The sequence below is a fragment of the Cynocephalus volans genome, chromosome 8 (assembly GCF_027409185.1).
Source record: "Cynocephalus volans isolate mCynVol1 chromosome 8, mCynVol1.pri, whole genome shotgun sequence".
Taxonomy (NCBI): domain Eukaryota; kingdom Metazoa; phylum Chordata; class Mammalia; order Dermoptera; family Cynocephalidae; genus Cynocephalus; species Cynocephalus volans.
The window spans coordinates 125,901,890-125,918,353 of NC_084467.1; positions in this window are offsets into that span (position 1 = coordinate 125,901,890).

Consider the following 16,464-nt stretch of genomic DNA (forward strand, 5'->3'; position numbering starts at 1 on the left):
AGACTTTTGGAAGTCAAGATTCTAGGAAAGTAGAATACTTTCTGGGAACTGGGACGTATTTATGCAAGCACGTGGCAGGTATGAGATGGAAAATATAGAGGATTAAGAGAAATAAAAGGTCAGCAGCCAAGTGTTTTAAAGAAATTGGCACAGGAAAACAGACTTAGGAGATGCAAGGGAGATCCAGAGAAAGCCAGGAAGAGGAAATGTAATGAACAACTGTTCTGTGTCATCTTTTATCGACATGATTTCATTTCATCCTTATAACTCTAAGAGATAGGCATGTTATCCACATTTCACAGAAGAGGAAATGAAAGCTCAGAAAGGTTAAGTAAGTTGCTAAATGTCACACAACTAGTATATGTTGTTAGCAAGTTTCAACACCAGCTCTGTCTAGCCTTGAAGGCCATGATCTTTCTAAAATTACCCTAGCTTCAGAGAAGAACAGAAGGGGAAAATGGGCCTTGGAGAAATAATGAATTCTAGGGTACTGATTTTTGTAAAGTCATAAAAGTGGCACTTCTTCAAAGATACATAAGAGCTCTGTAGAATTGTATCTTTAACTGACCATTTCCCTTGAAAATAATGGGGAACAGGGTTATCCAGACTGTAAAACTGGGAAACTCAGCCAAGACTTAAATCAAACTTGCTCAAGTATCCAGGAAATGGGGTTATTTTATTATATAGGAAGCTTTCATTTCTAGAATGGTCATGGTCTGGAGAAAAGAGGAAAAATAGGAAGTAGGGCACATATTTATGGGTTATAACCCCTGGGAGGATACTGTGCTGGAAAAGAATTTGAATGCCTTCAAACCATGGCAGGTGTTACTGATTTTATCTGAAATACCCTTTGTCACCTTCTTTATCTGCCTTGAGAACTCCCATTGATCTTAAAAGCCAAGCTCATATATAACCTGCTCCATGCCTCCGAGCTAATCAACCCCTTCTTTGTATCATTTCTGTATCTCTTCCTTATTTTGAGGCTCATGTTGGCTCATGTAGTACAGCTCTACTACTCTTGGTAGAGTTTGTTATCAATGTAATCTTGTCCATTGCAGACTTCCTTGTCAGCAATGGAGTCTACTGACCTCCTGGTGCAAGAATGTCATCACAGTCATTGATATCTCACAATCTCTTTTTGAGAAGTCCTACCTATATCACCTTGTGTCTCTTTCATGCCCATAAGGAAAGCCCATCCCATCCCTGATCTATACAACACCCCTCTCTGACCACAGCCCTTGATTCTTCCAGCTCTCTTGCTTTAATACATTCTTTCACCCCCATGAGCCTCAAAGCACTTACTGAGATCCTGTGGCCTACAATCTCACTACTCTTTGATCAATATTCTCAACTCCCATGGCAATTTTTGAGCCCATTTCACCTCGCCATACATGAGTTACTGAGTGCTGGGTGGGGGAAAAAAAAAAGGTAACACAATATGCAGATTAGTGACAATACAAATTCATTCTTTTAAATCAGCTCAGTCCTGAGAGCCGTGTAGCCCTTCTTTGGAACTCTATCCTATTTCCCTACAACACTTCTTTCAGATCCTTACCATTCTTTTAGAAGTCGCCTATCTCCCACCTCTTCCCTCATTCTTGGAGGACCACATCTCTCACCTACTTCACAGAGCCTTCTTGATTGCCCCCTTCCCTTCCCCTCATGCCTTTACAAACTTGTGCATCCTCAACTTATTCCCACTCATATTTGTGGGGAAAAGTGCCCCCCAATGCCTATTCCTCTACCTGAAATCTGAGTTCCCTTTCCTTCCTCCTTTATCCATGTATTCAATCTGTTCTTCTCTCATGCATTTTCTACTTTGTATAAACACTCATTCCTCTATCATCTTAAAAAAGGCATTAGCAGAAATCCTTCAGTTTTCTTAGAGGATTAGTCTACATTCATTAACTTCATCATCTCACTTCTCATTCTATCCTGAATCTGCCAGATCTTCTCTTTTGCCCTCATAACTGCTGAAACTGATCGATCCAAGATCATCAATGCCCTCCTTAACATATGTTTACTCTCTGTAGCATTTTAAGCCATCATCCTCTCTTTCTTTCTTGTAACTCTCTTATTCTTGGCTTTCAAAAATGATTTTCTCATACCTTCCTGGCTACTCCTCCTCCATTACCATTACAAGCATCTTCTGACTATTCCTTAATTGTTGCCGTTCATCAGTTCCATACTTGACCCCTCTCTGCTGACATATTTCACATTTCTCTTCAGTGTCCATTTATACCCATGGCTTCAGACCCTTTCTATATACTGATAATCTCCAAATCTAGACCTTCGACTCAGCTTTCCCTCCTAACCTCTAAAGCTATACGTGCAACTTTCTATTGTACAACTCCAAGTCAATGTCCAACATATGCTTTAAATCCCATATGTTTGAAACTGTTCGTCATCATCCTTCCAGCACACCTCAGAGAATGACATCATCATCTAATCATTTGTCCAAGCTGGAAACCTAGAACTCATCCTGGATTCCTCCCTCTCCCTTTTCTTATCACATTAGTACCCAAGTTCTACCTGCTTAACATATCTTAAATCCATATCCTTCTCTTCAATCTCACTTTGCTGTCATGCCTAAATTACTGAAATAGTCTCTCTGCATATATCTTGCCTTCTCCACCATATCTTAATCTATTTTTTATATCATCATCCTGAATTACAGATCAAATAACATGACTCTCTTCCTGTCCTCAAAATCCTTCAACATAGGCATTGGGGGAGTATGATTATTATTTAATTATTAAAAGATAATAAGATTAAAATAAAAAAGAATGAACAAAATTGGATAGAGTGTAACATTGAACAATAAAATCCGAACACCTTTGACAATACACAAGAACTTTTTGAGCCCTCTGCTAACCTTTCAACCATATTTCTAGCTACTTAACCCTCATATTCTATGCCCTGGCCCTCTGAACAACAATATTTGCCATTCCAGGGAAGTTTCACATGCCATCTTCTTTCCATGCTAGTGCTCAGGTGATTTCCTCTTTCTCCTGCTGGCAGTTTTCAGTTCTCATTTGTTCATCATCACTTTCCAAAAAATTGATTGGTTTTCCAAAGCCAAGTGATCCTTCAGGAATCATGCACATTTTTTATATCATTTATCTTATGGTATTCATTTGTCTCCCCAAGTAGATGTTCCTTAAGCAAATGCATTAGGCTTTATATTTTATGTATCCTTCATCTTTGAATACATCCCTGGCACCTAACATAGTACCCAGTTCAAAAAGATTATGCAAAGAGTTGAAAAATAAAAGAACAAATGAATTGTTCAAAATATTTTTTTGTTTCAGTTATTTATTGCTCTGTTATAAACCATCCTATAATTTAGTGGCAATTTATTATTATCACTAATGGTTCTGTAGGTTAACTGGGCTTAGCTGGTGGTTCTTGCTCAGGATCTCTCATGCCTGGGCTGGCTGGGACTGGAGTCACCCGAAGGTTCAAATGGGCTTGGTGGTCAAGAGAGCTTAATCATATGGCCAGCTGCTGATGTAGTGTTCAACTGGGACTATCTCCTAGGGCTTCTATATGTTTTCTTTCTGTGCATCTTGGACTCCTCACAGCATGGTGGATAGGTTCTAAGAGCATCCCCAGAAAAATGTTCCATGAGGCCTGGGTGCCAGCTGCAAGGCCTCTTGTAACCTAGCCTTGTTAAGTACTGTAATACCATTTTTACCTCACTCTATTTGTCAAGCAAGAACTTAAGGCCAGTCTGGATTCAAGACTCACCTCCTGATTTGGGAATGGTATACAGGTGCAGAGAGGGAGGGAACCTACCATGATTTGGAATTACAAACAACTTTAAATAATACATTAAAGCGTGTTCCTATTCAAGACCTTTATTTTTCCTTAATTTGGTTATTTTACTCATGGGGCAAACAGGATAATGTGAAAAGATAATTTTCAATAAAGTACCTAACACCTCACTATTCTATAAAAAATCTGAACCTGAAGGCTAAAATAAGATTAGAAAATTATGTGTGTGTTTCCATCATTTTTTCATTTTTAGATGACTCTTACAAATGAATATTTGACAAATGATGATAATGCAGACTGGCCAATCCTCAATTTTTCTCCTCCTTTGACTCTGTAATTCTATTATTTTTGATTTCTAAGAAGATTATCTTCAGAAAACGAATTTCTTTTAGAAAGTCAATTTCTATAAAATGGGGACTCTTTCTCCTTTTTAAAACTTAAAACAACTTTCACTACTGCTAAATGGTGAATGGGTATCAATTGATTACGGCCCAATAAAATAACACTGTCCTCTCACAGTGATGGAATTATGTATTCAACACCATTTACTTTTCATATAGGAATAAATTCTGTAGTAGCCACTGAAACCTGCCATAGTATAGAACATGGCTGTTGTTTAACTTTTAGAGTCAGGGCCTAAGATGGAAAGTAAGGAACCCATCACCCACTGGATTGTAAAGGGGAAAATATAACATTTAAAACAGTTACTCTTCCAAAAGAAATGGCATATTTCAATATCAATAAATCTTTAAATTGCTTCCTTTTCTTTATGCTAGATAGAAGGGTGAAAAGGAGAAAATTATACTAGGGACTAGAGAGGTGAAAAGAAGAGAAGAGAAAATTTCAGAGTCTCTGCAGTCCTTCACTACCACTGAAGTATGAGGCAGGATCAGGTGGCTCGGGCTGAGCAGACACACTGCAGAGGGCATGGACAGGAGAGCATGAAGGAGAGAGCTGAGGACGCAGCCTGGTCACTCCTGCTGCTGCAAAGTGTCCCACACCTGGCCAGTGCCTGGTCATCCTTCATGCTTCATTTCATTCCTGTTTCTACAATCTTTTAAAGCTTCTCTCTTTCATGCTAATGGGGTGGGGACCTGAAAAATGGAGAAATAGGATATATACTGACGGAGGGGGCAAGTAATGGGTAGTGTGAGACCCTTTCACCATCTCAAACTTCCAGCAAAGTCCATCACACAAACACATGTCTTGTGTGAGTCAAGTTTTCAGGGGTCAAGGGACTGTGTTCCACAGCTTGGGAAATGTGCTGCAGAAATAGCATATGTGGAACAGCAAGATGCAGACAGAAGTGACAAGGGGAAATGTAAATACCATACCAATCACCCCTTACTCCCTCCTCCCTCTCAAAAAGTTCTTTTGGAAAGACTGGAAGGGACTCAAGCTACCACTGCTTCTAGGTTAGAATTAGAACTAATCTCATTTTAGTCTCAATAGGCAGGGTAATTCAGCCATCATGTGGCCCACAATTGTTTATTTATATCTAATTCTCTTAGGCTTGCATTCCTTGAAGACAGAGATTTTGGGATAATTTGCCTCTCATTCCCCATGTTCAGCTTGCTAAAATGTATACACAATGCTAAATGTTGTTGTAGTAGTTGCTGGAAGGAAAAAAAAGGAAAGAAGGAAAGAGGAAAGAAGGTAGGGAGGAAAGAGAGGAAAAGGGAGAGAGAAAAGAGAGGGAGAGAGAGAGATAGGAAAGGGAGTGGAAGGGAAGGGGGGAGGAGGAGGGAAGGACAGGAGGGAGAAAGGGAGGGAGGATTTTATGATTCTTTAAATAACTAAAGAGTTTTGACTCCAAAGAGTAATTTTCAAGCTGTAAGATACTACTTTATAAGGGATAAAAATAAGTGTGAGAAGAGAAAAGTGCTCCATAAGGTACTGATGATAAATCTTGATCTTTAAATATACTAGGGGAAAAAAAAAATGCCAGAAGTCCCCTTTAGCTCAGCAAGTTAGCAAAGACATAAGTTATGCAGGAACATTAATTGGTGTGGAGTTAAAAGAAATTAGTTTAAGGCAAAATGAAGAATGTTAATATTAACGAAGATTCCAAACTACAGCCCATAGTGTTTATGTAATATTTATGTGTATATTTACAGCCTTTTCCATAGGTAGATCACAACTGTGAATTGAATAAGTTGGTAAAATAATATTTTGCATGGAAATTATTTTATATTTGGTTGATATAGTCCTTGGGCCTATCTGCAGAGTAGCTATTAAAGCTGTATTTGGTTTGTGTCATCATCTAAGTCCATTATTCTCAGTTGGTGAATAGTATGACCCCACTGGGATGCCATATACTCAGGAATGTTGTAAAGCACTATTAAACTTACAATTGGCCCCACACAACTCACTCAGTAGGGTGGGCTGTACTTTAAATTCACAGAGTTCAAGAAAGAGAACATGGCTTTCTTGTGTTTAATGAATGAAGGGAGCTGATGCCAACAGAAATTCAAGACCCAATTTCTATGTGAAACCTTTAATAGCATTACTTTCTATCAAGACAATAATGCTAGAGAACTGGTGAAAAGCAAGCACATTCCTATAAAGGTCTCAGAATTACCTTGTCCAGAGTAGTCTCTATAAAATCACTTAAAAAAAAATAATAAAGAGGGACTTCTGGGAAGATGGCAGACTGGAGGTGCCATCCTGAATGTTTCTCCCACAGAAGGAAATTGAAACAGACCCCCTGCCACAGTCACTGGAGCCATTGTCCTGTCCCAGAAACATTGCACATCACAGAGCAGCTCCCCACAGAGCAGCAGTCCTGCAGGTGGCCCATTGCTGTCACCACAGACACTGCAAACATGAAGGAGGCAGGTGCAACCACTGCTACCACTGCCACCACCACGAGTTAACCCCTCTACCACCAAGGAAGGAGATGTGAGGGAGACAGCTGCAACCACTGGTGCCATAGCAGCCACTATGGGGTAACCCCAGTTCTCCCAAGGACACTGCAGACATGAAGGAGGCAGCTGCAGCTGCCAGCACCACTGCCACCCCTATGAGGTAACCCCACTGCTGCTGTGGACACTGCAGACACAAGAGAAGCAGTTGTAGTCACTGGCACTGCTGCTACTCCCATGAGGTAATCTCACTGCCACTGCAGACACTGTCACTGCTCAGGACACTGCTGCAGACACTACAGCCAAGTGGGTGGCTGCTACAACCACCACTGCTGCATTTGTCACCACCACCAGTGCCACCAGGCAGCTACCATCATCATGTGAGGAGACTGCTGAGGCTAGAGACACTTGCCATGCAGGCAGCCCACCAAAGCTACCACCACAGCCACTGCCACCCCAACACCAGCCTGCTACAACAACAGCAGCTGCAGTAGCCACTTCCACCTGGACTGCTGACCACTCAACTGCGTTGATGCAGGGAGGGTCACCAACAGAGTCCGGGGAAGGAGAGTAATAGAAGGAGCAACTGCTCTACCAGATGACCAGACATCAATGTAGAGATACTAGAAATGTGAAAAAACAAGAAAACATGAGTTCACCAAAGGAATACAATAACTTTCAAGTACCAAATCCTTTGAGCAGGAAACCCTTGAAATGACTGAAAAAGAATTCAAGTAAAAGTCTTAAGGAATCTCAATGAGATACAAGAAGATGCAGTTATACAACACAATGAACTGAACAAAACTATCCAAGATAAAGGAGGAAATTTACAAAAAGATTAATACTTTAAAAAAGAATGTAGCAGAACTCATGGAACTGAAGAATTCATTCAATGAAATAAAAAAATACTATTGAGAGCTTAAGCAGCAGGCTAGAGCAAGCAGAAGAAAGAATTTCTGATCCTGAAGACAGCCTCTTTGAAATTACTCAGGTGGACAAAAAGAAAGAAAGAAAATTTACAAAAAATGAAGAAACTTTAACAGAGAGAGCAGACAACCTTAAGTGCACAAACATCTGAATCATGGGTGTTCCTGAAGAGGAGGAGAAAGAAAAAGGCATTAAGAATATATCCAACAAAATAATACCAGAAAACTTCCCAGGTATATGGAGAGAAATTCACCTTCAGATTCAGGAGGCTCAAAGATCCCCAAACATATTCAACCCCAAAAAGTCCTCTCTGAGACACATTATAGTCAAACTGGCAAACCTCAAAGACAATGAGAGAATCTTAAAAATAAGAAAAGAAAAACAACAAGTCACCTGTAAGGGAGCCCCCGTCAGACTAACAGCAAACTTCTTAATAGAAACTCTATAGGCTGAAAGAAAATGGGATGGTGTATTCAAAATACTAAAAGAAAAAAAAAAAAAACTCTGCCAGCCAAGAATACTGTATGAAGCAAAGCTATCCTTCAGAAATGAAGGAGAAATAGTATATTTCCCAAACAAAAATTAAGGGAGTTCACCACCACACAACTAGCACTACAACAAATCCTCAAGGGGGACCTGCATTTGGAATCCAATAAAATGATAATCACTACTCTGAATACAAAAAAAAAGAACAAAACCCACTGGTAGGACAAGAAATGCAAACAAGAAGGAGAAATAAGCTGTAATTGGCAGTGTCCTTTAGTGGCAGTTTTGATTCATTGATCCACCCTTTACCATCCATGTAATCTGGATGAGCCAATCCATTCTATGCATCTCATCTGTGAAATGGGTTAATAAAACTTACCTTACAAGATTACTGCAAGACTCAGAAATGACACATCCAAAATTACCTACTCAACTACCTGGAGCAAAATAGATACTCAAAGTCATTATTACTTCCACTTCTCCATGTTTGAAAAATTACATTTTATTTTATTTCTAAGGAGTTTATGGTTTGGTGGTTGCAATCTAATTACTACACAAATGAAGAACCAATATTTAAAAAATCTCCTATCAAAATAATTTTCTTGTCAATAGAGAGTAAAAAATAACATAAATTAGGAAATTGAAACATTGTCGGTTTAATACATCAGAATAATTTGGGGCCACAGAGTTAAGGCTTTCTTGTTATTTAAGCCTCTTTGTTCTCCTAGCTTCTAAATCTCTTTTACCATCTTTTGAACTCAGCTTTAAAAAGTGAACTCACAGATGATATAATGTGTCCGGTTGCTTTCTCAGGCCTTAAGTTCAGAAATATAAACTCTAACGGAAACTCAAGCAATGGAAAATCTGCATTGAGCATATATAGCTGTGTCCATGGTGAAACATTTACCATTCTTAATTTATACTGTAATAACCCAAAGACGGGCACCCTAATAAAATAAACAAGTTTCATAGCTAGAATGTTCAATTTTTTCGTTTCTATTCATGAACATTTATTTTAAAACAGAAAATTTTGTTTTGATCACCATCATTATTTCTCAGTTCCAGATGTTGGCTGCCCTGCTGGTTTTCCCACCTGATTATTGAAATTGGTTTCTGGTGTTGGGGAAGGGAAGGCAAATTATTATTTATCGACCTACTATGTGTGTTAGGCTTTTTGCATAACAACATTCAATCCATGTGACACTTGAGGGAGCATGCAGAGCTCCACAGGGCGGTCTGACTCGAGTCTGTTCTTCTCATCTTGCTACCTTCAGACTCCTTTATGATCTTTGTTAAGACCTCTGGCAGAGTAAAGGAAACGAGGATGCCTTGTCAGCAAGTGCAAAATATTGTCAAGTGAGACAATCCTCTCTTAAAGGAGAAGAATGGGGATGGCTTTGCCCAAGGAATCTCTAGTTGAGAAGAGGCAGAAAGGCATAAGAGGAGTATAGAAAACTGGAATCAAGACACCGGAATTTGAGTTCTGTTTATATCACCCTATGTACCCCTTTAGGACTTTGGGTAAACTCTTTCTGGGCCTCGATTTCCTCTTTTATTAAAACAAAGATTTGGAATAATAAATCTCCAAATTCCCTTCCAGCCTTAGGATCTTATGGTCTAATGTGAGTCTTCTCATTTGACTATAGTTAATGGGAAAGCAATTCAGGCTTAAGAACAGTTATGTAAAGTACACTAGGTTTTTAAGAGCTCAGTTTTGATTGTGTACAATAATGGGTTTGACAAAGAGTAGAATTGCTGAAGATGAATGGCAGACACCCTCATGTATCTTCTCCCTAGACAAGGGGACTGGCAGTTTGTCAGACAAAATTTATTTTCTAGTGTTGTGCCAGAAAAACAAACACACAAACAAAAACAAAACAGGATAGGTCATAGCACAGAAGGTGCAGCCATTTTGGGATTCTTGCTTCCATACCATAACCATATTCTAACAGTGTCAGAGGTATAGCCTTAGAGTTGGGCAAGGAGTCTTAAAGCAGTGGTAATCACTCGGATTCCTACACTACAAAGTGCCTTCTGACCAGTGAGTAACGAGCGGTACAGAGAGTTACAGCTACTAGGAAACAGAGGAGGGAACAGGATAATTACTACAGTAGTGCTAGAGAAGATTAGAAGGTGGTGACAGGAAGACTGGACCATCTTTGAAGGTTGGGTAGATGCAGATAAAAAGAGAATTGTTGGGGGCTAGGAGGACAGAATGTAATAGGAGTGTATCGTGCAGCTGAGGAAAAATGAATTTCTTCTTCAATTACTTTCAGCAGTGATTTGTAGTTCTTCTGTAGAGATGTTTCATCTTCTTGGTTTAATTCCTCAATATTTTGTTTTTTGGGGACTGATGTAAATAGTCTTACTTTTGTGCTTTCTTTTCTGCCAGTTTGTTGTTGGAATATAAAAATGTTACTAATTTTTGTGTGTTGATTTTGTATCTGCAACTTTACTGAAATTATTTATCAACTCTGAGAATTTTTTTGTAGACTCTTTAGATTTTTCTGTACATAGGATCATGTCATTTGAAAATAGGGATAATTTGACTTCATATTTTCCAAACTGGATGCCCTTTGTTTCTTTCTCTTGCTCTAAATAGGTGAGAGTGGGCATCTTTGTCTTGTTTCCACTCCTAAGGATGATATTGGTGGTGAGTTTGTCATATATGGCTTTTATTGTGTTGAGATACTTTCTTTCTATGCCTAATTTGCTGAGTATCATGAAGAGATGTTGAATTTTGTCAAATGCTATTTCTGCATTTATTGAGATATTTATATGTTTTTTGTCCCTGATTTTGTTGATGTCATATATCACATATATTGACTTGCCTATGATGAACCATCCTTGCATCCCTGGGATGAATCCCACTTGATTGTGGTGTACAATTGTTTTGCTGTGTTCTTGTATTCTATTTGCTAATTTTTTTGAGGGTTTTTACATCTATTTTCATCAGAGATATTAGTCTACAGTTTTCTTTTTTTGTTGTAGCTTTGTCTGGTTTTGGTATCAGGGTGATGCTGGCCTCATAAAATGAGTTTGGGAAAGTGGCCTCTGTTTCAATTTTTGGAATAGTTTGAAGAGAATTGGTATTAATTCCTCATTGAAAGTTTGGTAGAATTCAGCAGTAAAGCCATCTGGTCCTGGGCTTTTCTTTGTTGGGAGACGGCTGATTATTGCTTCAATCTTATTGCTTGTTATTGGTCTGTTCTGGTTTTCTGTTTCTTCCTGGTTCAGTCTTGGTAATTTGTATGTAACCAGGAATTTATCCATTTCCTCCAGATTTTCAAATTTGTTGGTGTATAGTTGTTTATTATAGTTTCTAATGATTCTGTGTATTTCTGTGGTGTTTGCTGTAATGTTCCCCTTTTCATTTCTAAATTTTGTTATTTGGGTTTTCTCTCTTCATTTTTTAATTAGCCTAGCTAATAGTTTGTAAACTATTTTATTTTTCTTCTCAAAAAAACAACTTTTTGTTTCATTGATCTTTTGTATCTTTTTGGGTTTCAACTTCATTTAGTTCTACTCTGCTGTTAATTATTTCTTTCTGTCTACTGATTTGGGGATTAGATTGTTCTTGTTTTTCTAGTTCTTTGAGGTGTAGCGTTAGGTTGTTTACGTGAAATCTTTTTATTCTTTAGATGTAAGTGTTGATTGCAATACACTTACCTCTTAGTACTATTTTTGCAGCATCCCACAGGTTATAGTATGAAATGTCTTTATTTTCAGTAGTTTCAAGAAATTTTTTGATTTCCTGTTTAATTTCTTCTTGGATTCAAATGTTGTTCAGGAACATGTTGTTTAAATTCCATGCATTTATATAATTTCCAGAGTTTCACTTGTTATGGATTTCTAGTTTTATTATTATTACTATGTTAGTCTCTAATTTTTTTAAATTTATGAATTAGCCTTGATTTCTAGCTTAAATCTCTTGTGGTCTGAGAAGATACTTGAAATGATTTCAATTTTTAAAATTTGCTGAGGCTTGAGTTGTGACCTAACATGTGGTCCATCCTGGAGAGTGTTCCATGTGCCGATGAGACGAATGTATATTCTGTGGTTGCTCGATGAAATTTTCTGCAGATATCTGCCAACTCCAATTGGTCTAAAGTGTGGTTTAAATCCTGTGTTTTTCTTTTGATTTGTTGCTTTCATGATCTGTCCACTGTTGAGAGAGGTGTGCTTAGGTCCCTCACTGTTATTGTATTTGGGTCTATCTCTTTCTTTAGGCCTAATAGTGTTTGCTTTCTATATATGGATGCTCCCGTACGGGGGGCATGCATATTTATGATTGTTCTGTCTTCTAGCTGGATAGATATATTTATCATTATACAGTGGCCTTCTTTGTCTCTTTTTATGGTTTTTGGTTTAAAGTCTATTTTATCTGATATAAGAATAGCTACTCCTGCTCAGTTTTGGTTTCCATTTGCACGGTATATCTTTTTTTATCCCTTCATTTTTAGTCTGTGTGTGTCTTGTAGGAGGGGTGAGTTTCTTGAAGACAACATATAGCTGGGTTTAGTTTTTAATCCAGTCAATCAGTCTGTCTTTTGAGTAGGGACTTTAGTCCATTTCCCTTTAGGGTATTATAGGAGGGTATTGTTTTACTCCTGGCATTTTACTGATTTTTGTTTGGATGTTTTAAATATCTTTTTTTCCCTTCTTCCCCTTTTATTGTTTGTCTTTGATGTTTGTTGGTGTTTGGAATTGGTAAGATTTAGTTTCTGTCTCTTTTTCATTTGCATTTTGTTCTAGCAGGGGGGGTTTGTTATTTTTTTGTGTATTCATGGTAGTGATTATCATTTTTTGGATTCCAGATGCAGGACTCCCTTGAGGATTACTTGTAGGGCTGGTTGTGCGGTGGTGAACTTTTGTAGTTTTTGTTTGTCTGTGAAATACACTATTTCTCTATTTCTCCTTATTTCTGAAGGACAGCCATGCTGGGTATAGTATTCCTGGCTGACAGTTTTGTTTTCATTTTAGTATGTAGAATATATTATCCCGTCCTTTTCCTGCCTGTACAGTTTTCATTGAGAAGTTAGCTGTTAGTCGGATGAGTACTCCCTTATAGATGACTCGACACTTTTCTCCTGTCGTTTTTAGGATTCTCGCTTTGTCTTTAAATTTTGCCAGTTTGACTACAATGTACTTCAGAGAGGACTTTTTTGGATTCAATCTGTTTGGGGACCTTTGAGCCTCCCAAATCTAAAGGTTCATGTCTCTCCCTATACCTGCAAAGTTTTCCACTATTATTTTGTTGAATATTTTCTCAATGCTATTTCCCTTCTCCTCCCTTTTAGGAATACCCATGATTCAGATGTTTGTGCACTTCAGGTTGACTGCTACCTCTCTTAGATTTTCTTCATTTTTTAAAATGTTTTTATCTTCATTTTTGTTCACCCATGTTCTTTCAAAGGGATTGTTTTCAAGATCAGAAATTCTTTCTTCTGCTTGCTCCAGCCTGCTGCTTAAGCTCTCAGTTGTGTATTTTATTTTGTTGAAAGACTTCTTCAGTTCCATGGGTTCTCCTACATCATTGTTTGAACTGTTAATCTCTTTGTAAATTTCCTCCTTCATATCCTGGATAGTTTTCTCAGTTCATTGTTTAACTGTGTTGTCTTGTATGTCATTGAGTTTCAATAAGATGTTACTTGGAAAAAACCTGAACTGACCAATAAAAAGCAATGAGATTGAAGCTATAATCGGCTGTCTCCCAACAAAGAAAAGCCCAGGATTGAAGGTCTTTAGTACTGAATTCTATCAAACCTTTTTTTTTTTTTTAATGTTTTTTCTTAATTTTATTTTGTCGATATACAATGTGGTTGATTATTGTGGCCCATTACCGAAACCTCCCTCCCTCCTCCCTCTCCCCCCTCCCACCCAACAATGTCCTTTCTGTTTGCTAGTCGTATCAACTTCAAGGAATTGTAGTTGTTATATCTTCTCCCCCCCCCCTGGTTTTGTGTGTGCGTGTGTGTGTGTGTGTGTGTGTGTGTGTGTGTGTGTGAATTTATTTATTTATTTTTAGCTCCCACCAATAAGTGAGAACATGTGGTATTTCTCTTTCTGTGCCTGACTCGTTTCACTTAATATAATTCTCTCAAGGTCCATCCATGTTGTTGCAAATGGCAGTATTTCATTCGTTTTTATAGCTGAGTAGTATTCCATTGTGTAGATATACCACATTTTCCATATCCACTCATCTGATGATGGACATTTGGGCTGGTTCCAACTCTTGGCTATTGTAAAGAGTGCTGCAATGAACATTGGGGAACAGGTATACCTTCGACTTGATGATTTCCATTCCTCTGGGTATATTCCCAGCAGTGGGATAGCTGGGTCATATGGCAGATCTATCTGCAGTTTTTTGAGGAACCTCCATACCATTTTCCATAGAGGCTGCACCATTTTGCAGTCCCACCAACAATGTCTGAGAGTTCCTTTTTCTGCACGACCTCGCCAGCATTTATCGTTCAGAGTCTTTTGGATTTTAGCCATCCTAACTGGGGTGAGATGGTATCTCAGTGTAGTTTTGATTTGCATTTCCTGGATGCTGAGTGATGTTTAGCATTTTTCATATGTCTGTTGGCCATTCGTATAGCTTCCTTAGAGAAATGCCTACTTAGCTCTTTTGCCCATTTTTTAATTGGGTTACTTATTTTTTTGTTGTAAAGTTGTTTGAGTTCTTTGTATATTCTGGATATTAATCCTTTGTCAGATGTATATTTTGCAAATATTTTCTCCCACTCTGTTGGTTGTCTTTTAACTCTGTTAATTGTTTCTTTTGCTGTGCAGAAGCTTTTTAGTTTGATATAATCCCATTTGTTCATTTTTCCTATCAAACCTTTAAAAAGAAATTAATACCATTTATCTTCAAATTATTCCAAGAAATTGAAACAGAGGCCATTCTCCCAAACTCATTCTATGAGGCCAGCATCACTTTGATACCAAAACCAGACACAAATACCACAAAAAACTAAAACTACAGGCCAATATCTTTGGTGAACATAAAAGAAAAATCATCAATTAATATTAGCAATCAGAATACAGCAACACATCAGAAAAAAAATTATACACCATGATTAAGTGGTATTCATCCCAGAGATGCAAGAGTAGTTCAACATAGGCAAGTCAGTGCGTGTGATACAGCACATCAATAAAATCAGGGACAAAAACCCTGATTACCAATAAATGCAGAAAAAAATCATTTTGACAAAATTCAACATCCCTTCATGATAAAGACACTTAGCAAATTAGGTTTAGAAGGAAAGTATCTCAACACAATAAAAACCATATATGACAAACCTACTGCCAATATCATACTTAAGAATGAGAACAAGACAAAGATGCGTACTCTTACCAATCCTATTTTAACATAGTGTTGGAGGTACTAGCCATAGCAATGAAGGAAGAGAAAAAAATAAAGGATAGCTAGTTTGGAAAAGATGTCAAACTGTCCCTGTTTGAAGATGACATGATCCTGTGTATAGAAAAACTTGAAGACTCTACAAAAAAACTCTTAGAGCTGATAAATGATTTCAGTAAACTGCAGGATGCAAAATCAGCAGCTTTTTATACTCCAATAACAAAGTAGCAGAAAAAGAAAGCAAGAAAGCAAGCCCATTTACATTAGTCACCAAAAAACGCGAAATACCAAGGAATCAATTTAACCAAGGAGATAAAAAATCTCTACGTGAGAACTACAAATCACTGCTGAAAATAATTGGAGAGGACATAAAAAGATGGAAAGACATTCCATGCTCTTGGATTGGAAAAATTAATATTGTAAAAATGTCCATATTACCCAAAGTGATCTACTGATTCAATTCAGTCCACATTAAAATACCAATGACATTCTTCACAGAAATAGAAAAAAAAAAAAAAAAAAAAAACATTTCCAACATTGATATGGAAAAAGAAAAGACCCTGAACAGCCAAAACAATCCTGAGCAAAATTAAATAAATAAACCTGGAGGCATTACACTATCTGACTTCAAATTATACTACAAAGCTATAAAAACCAAAACAGCATGGTACTTGTATTAGTCTGTTTTTGTATTACTGTAACAAAATACCTGAAATTGGGTAATTTATAAAGAACAGAGGTTTATTTGGCTTATGATTCTGGGACAGCTGCATCTGGTGCAGTCCTTAGGCTGCTCATGGTGGAAAGTGGCAGGCAGCTGGTGGTGGAAAGCTAAAAGCAGGTCACTTGGCAAGAGGAAGCAAGAGAGAGGAGGTGCAGGGTCTTTTAAACAACCAGCACTCACAGGAGCTAACAGAGTGAGAACTCACTACCTGCCCCCCATGGAGAGCACTAATCCATTCATGAGGGATCCGCCTCCATGACTCAAACAGCTCCCAACACTGCTGCACTGGAGATCAGATTTCCATATCAGTTTTGGGGGGC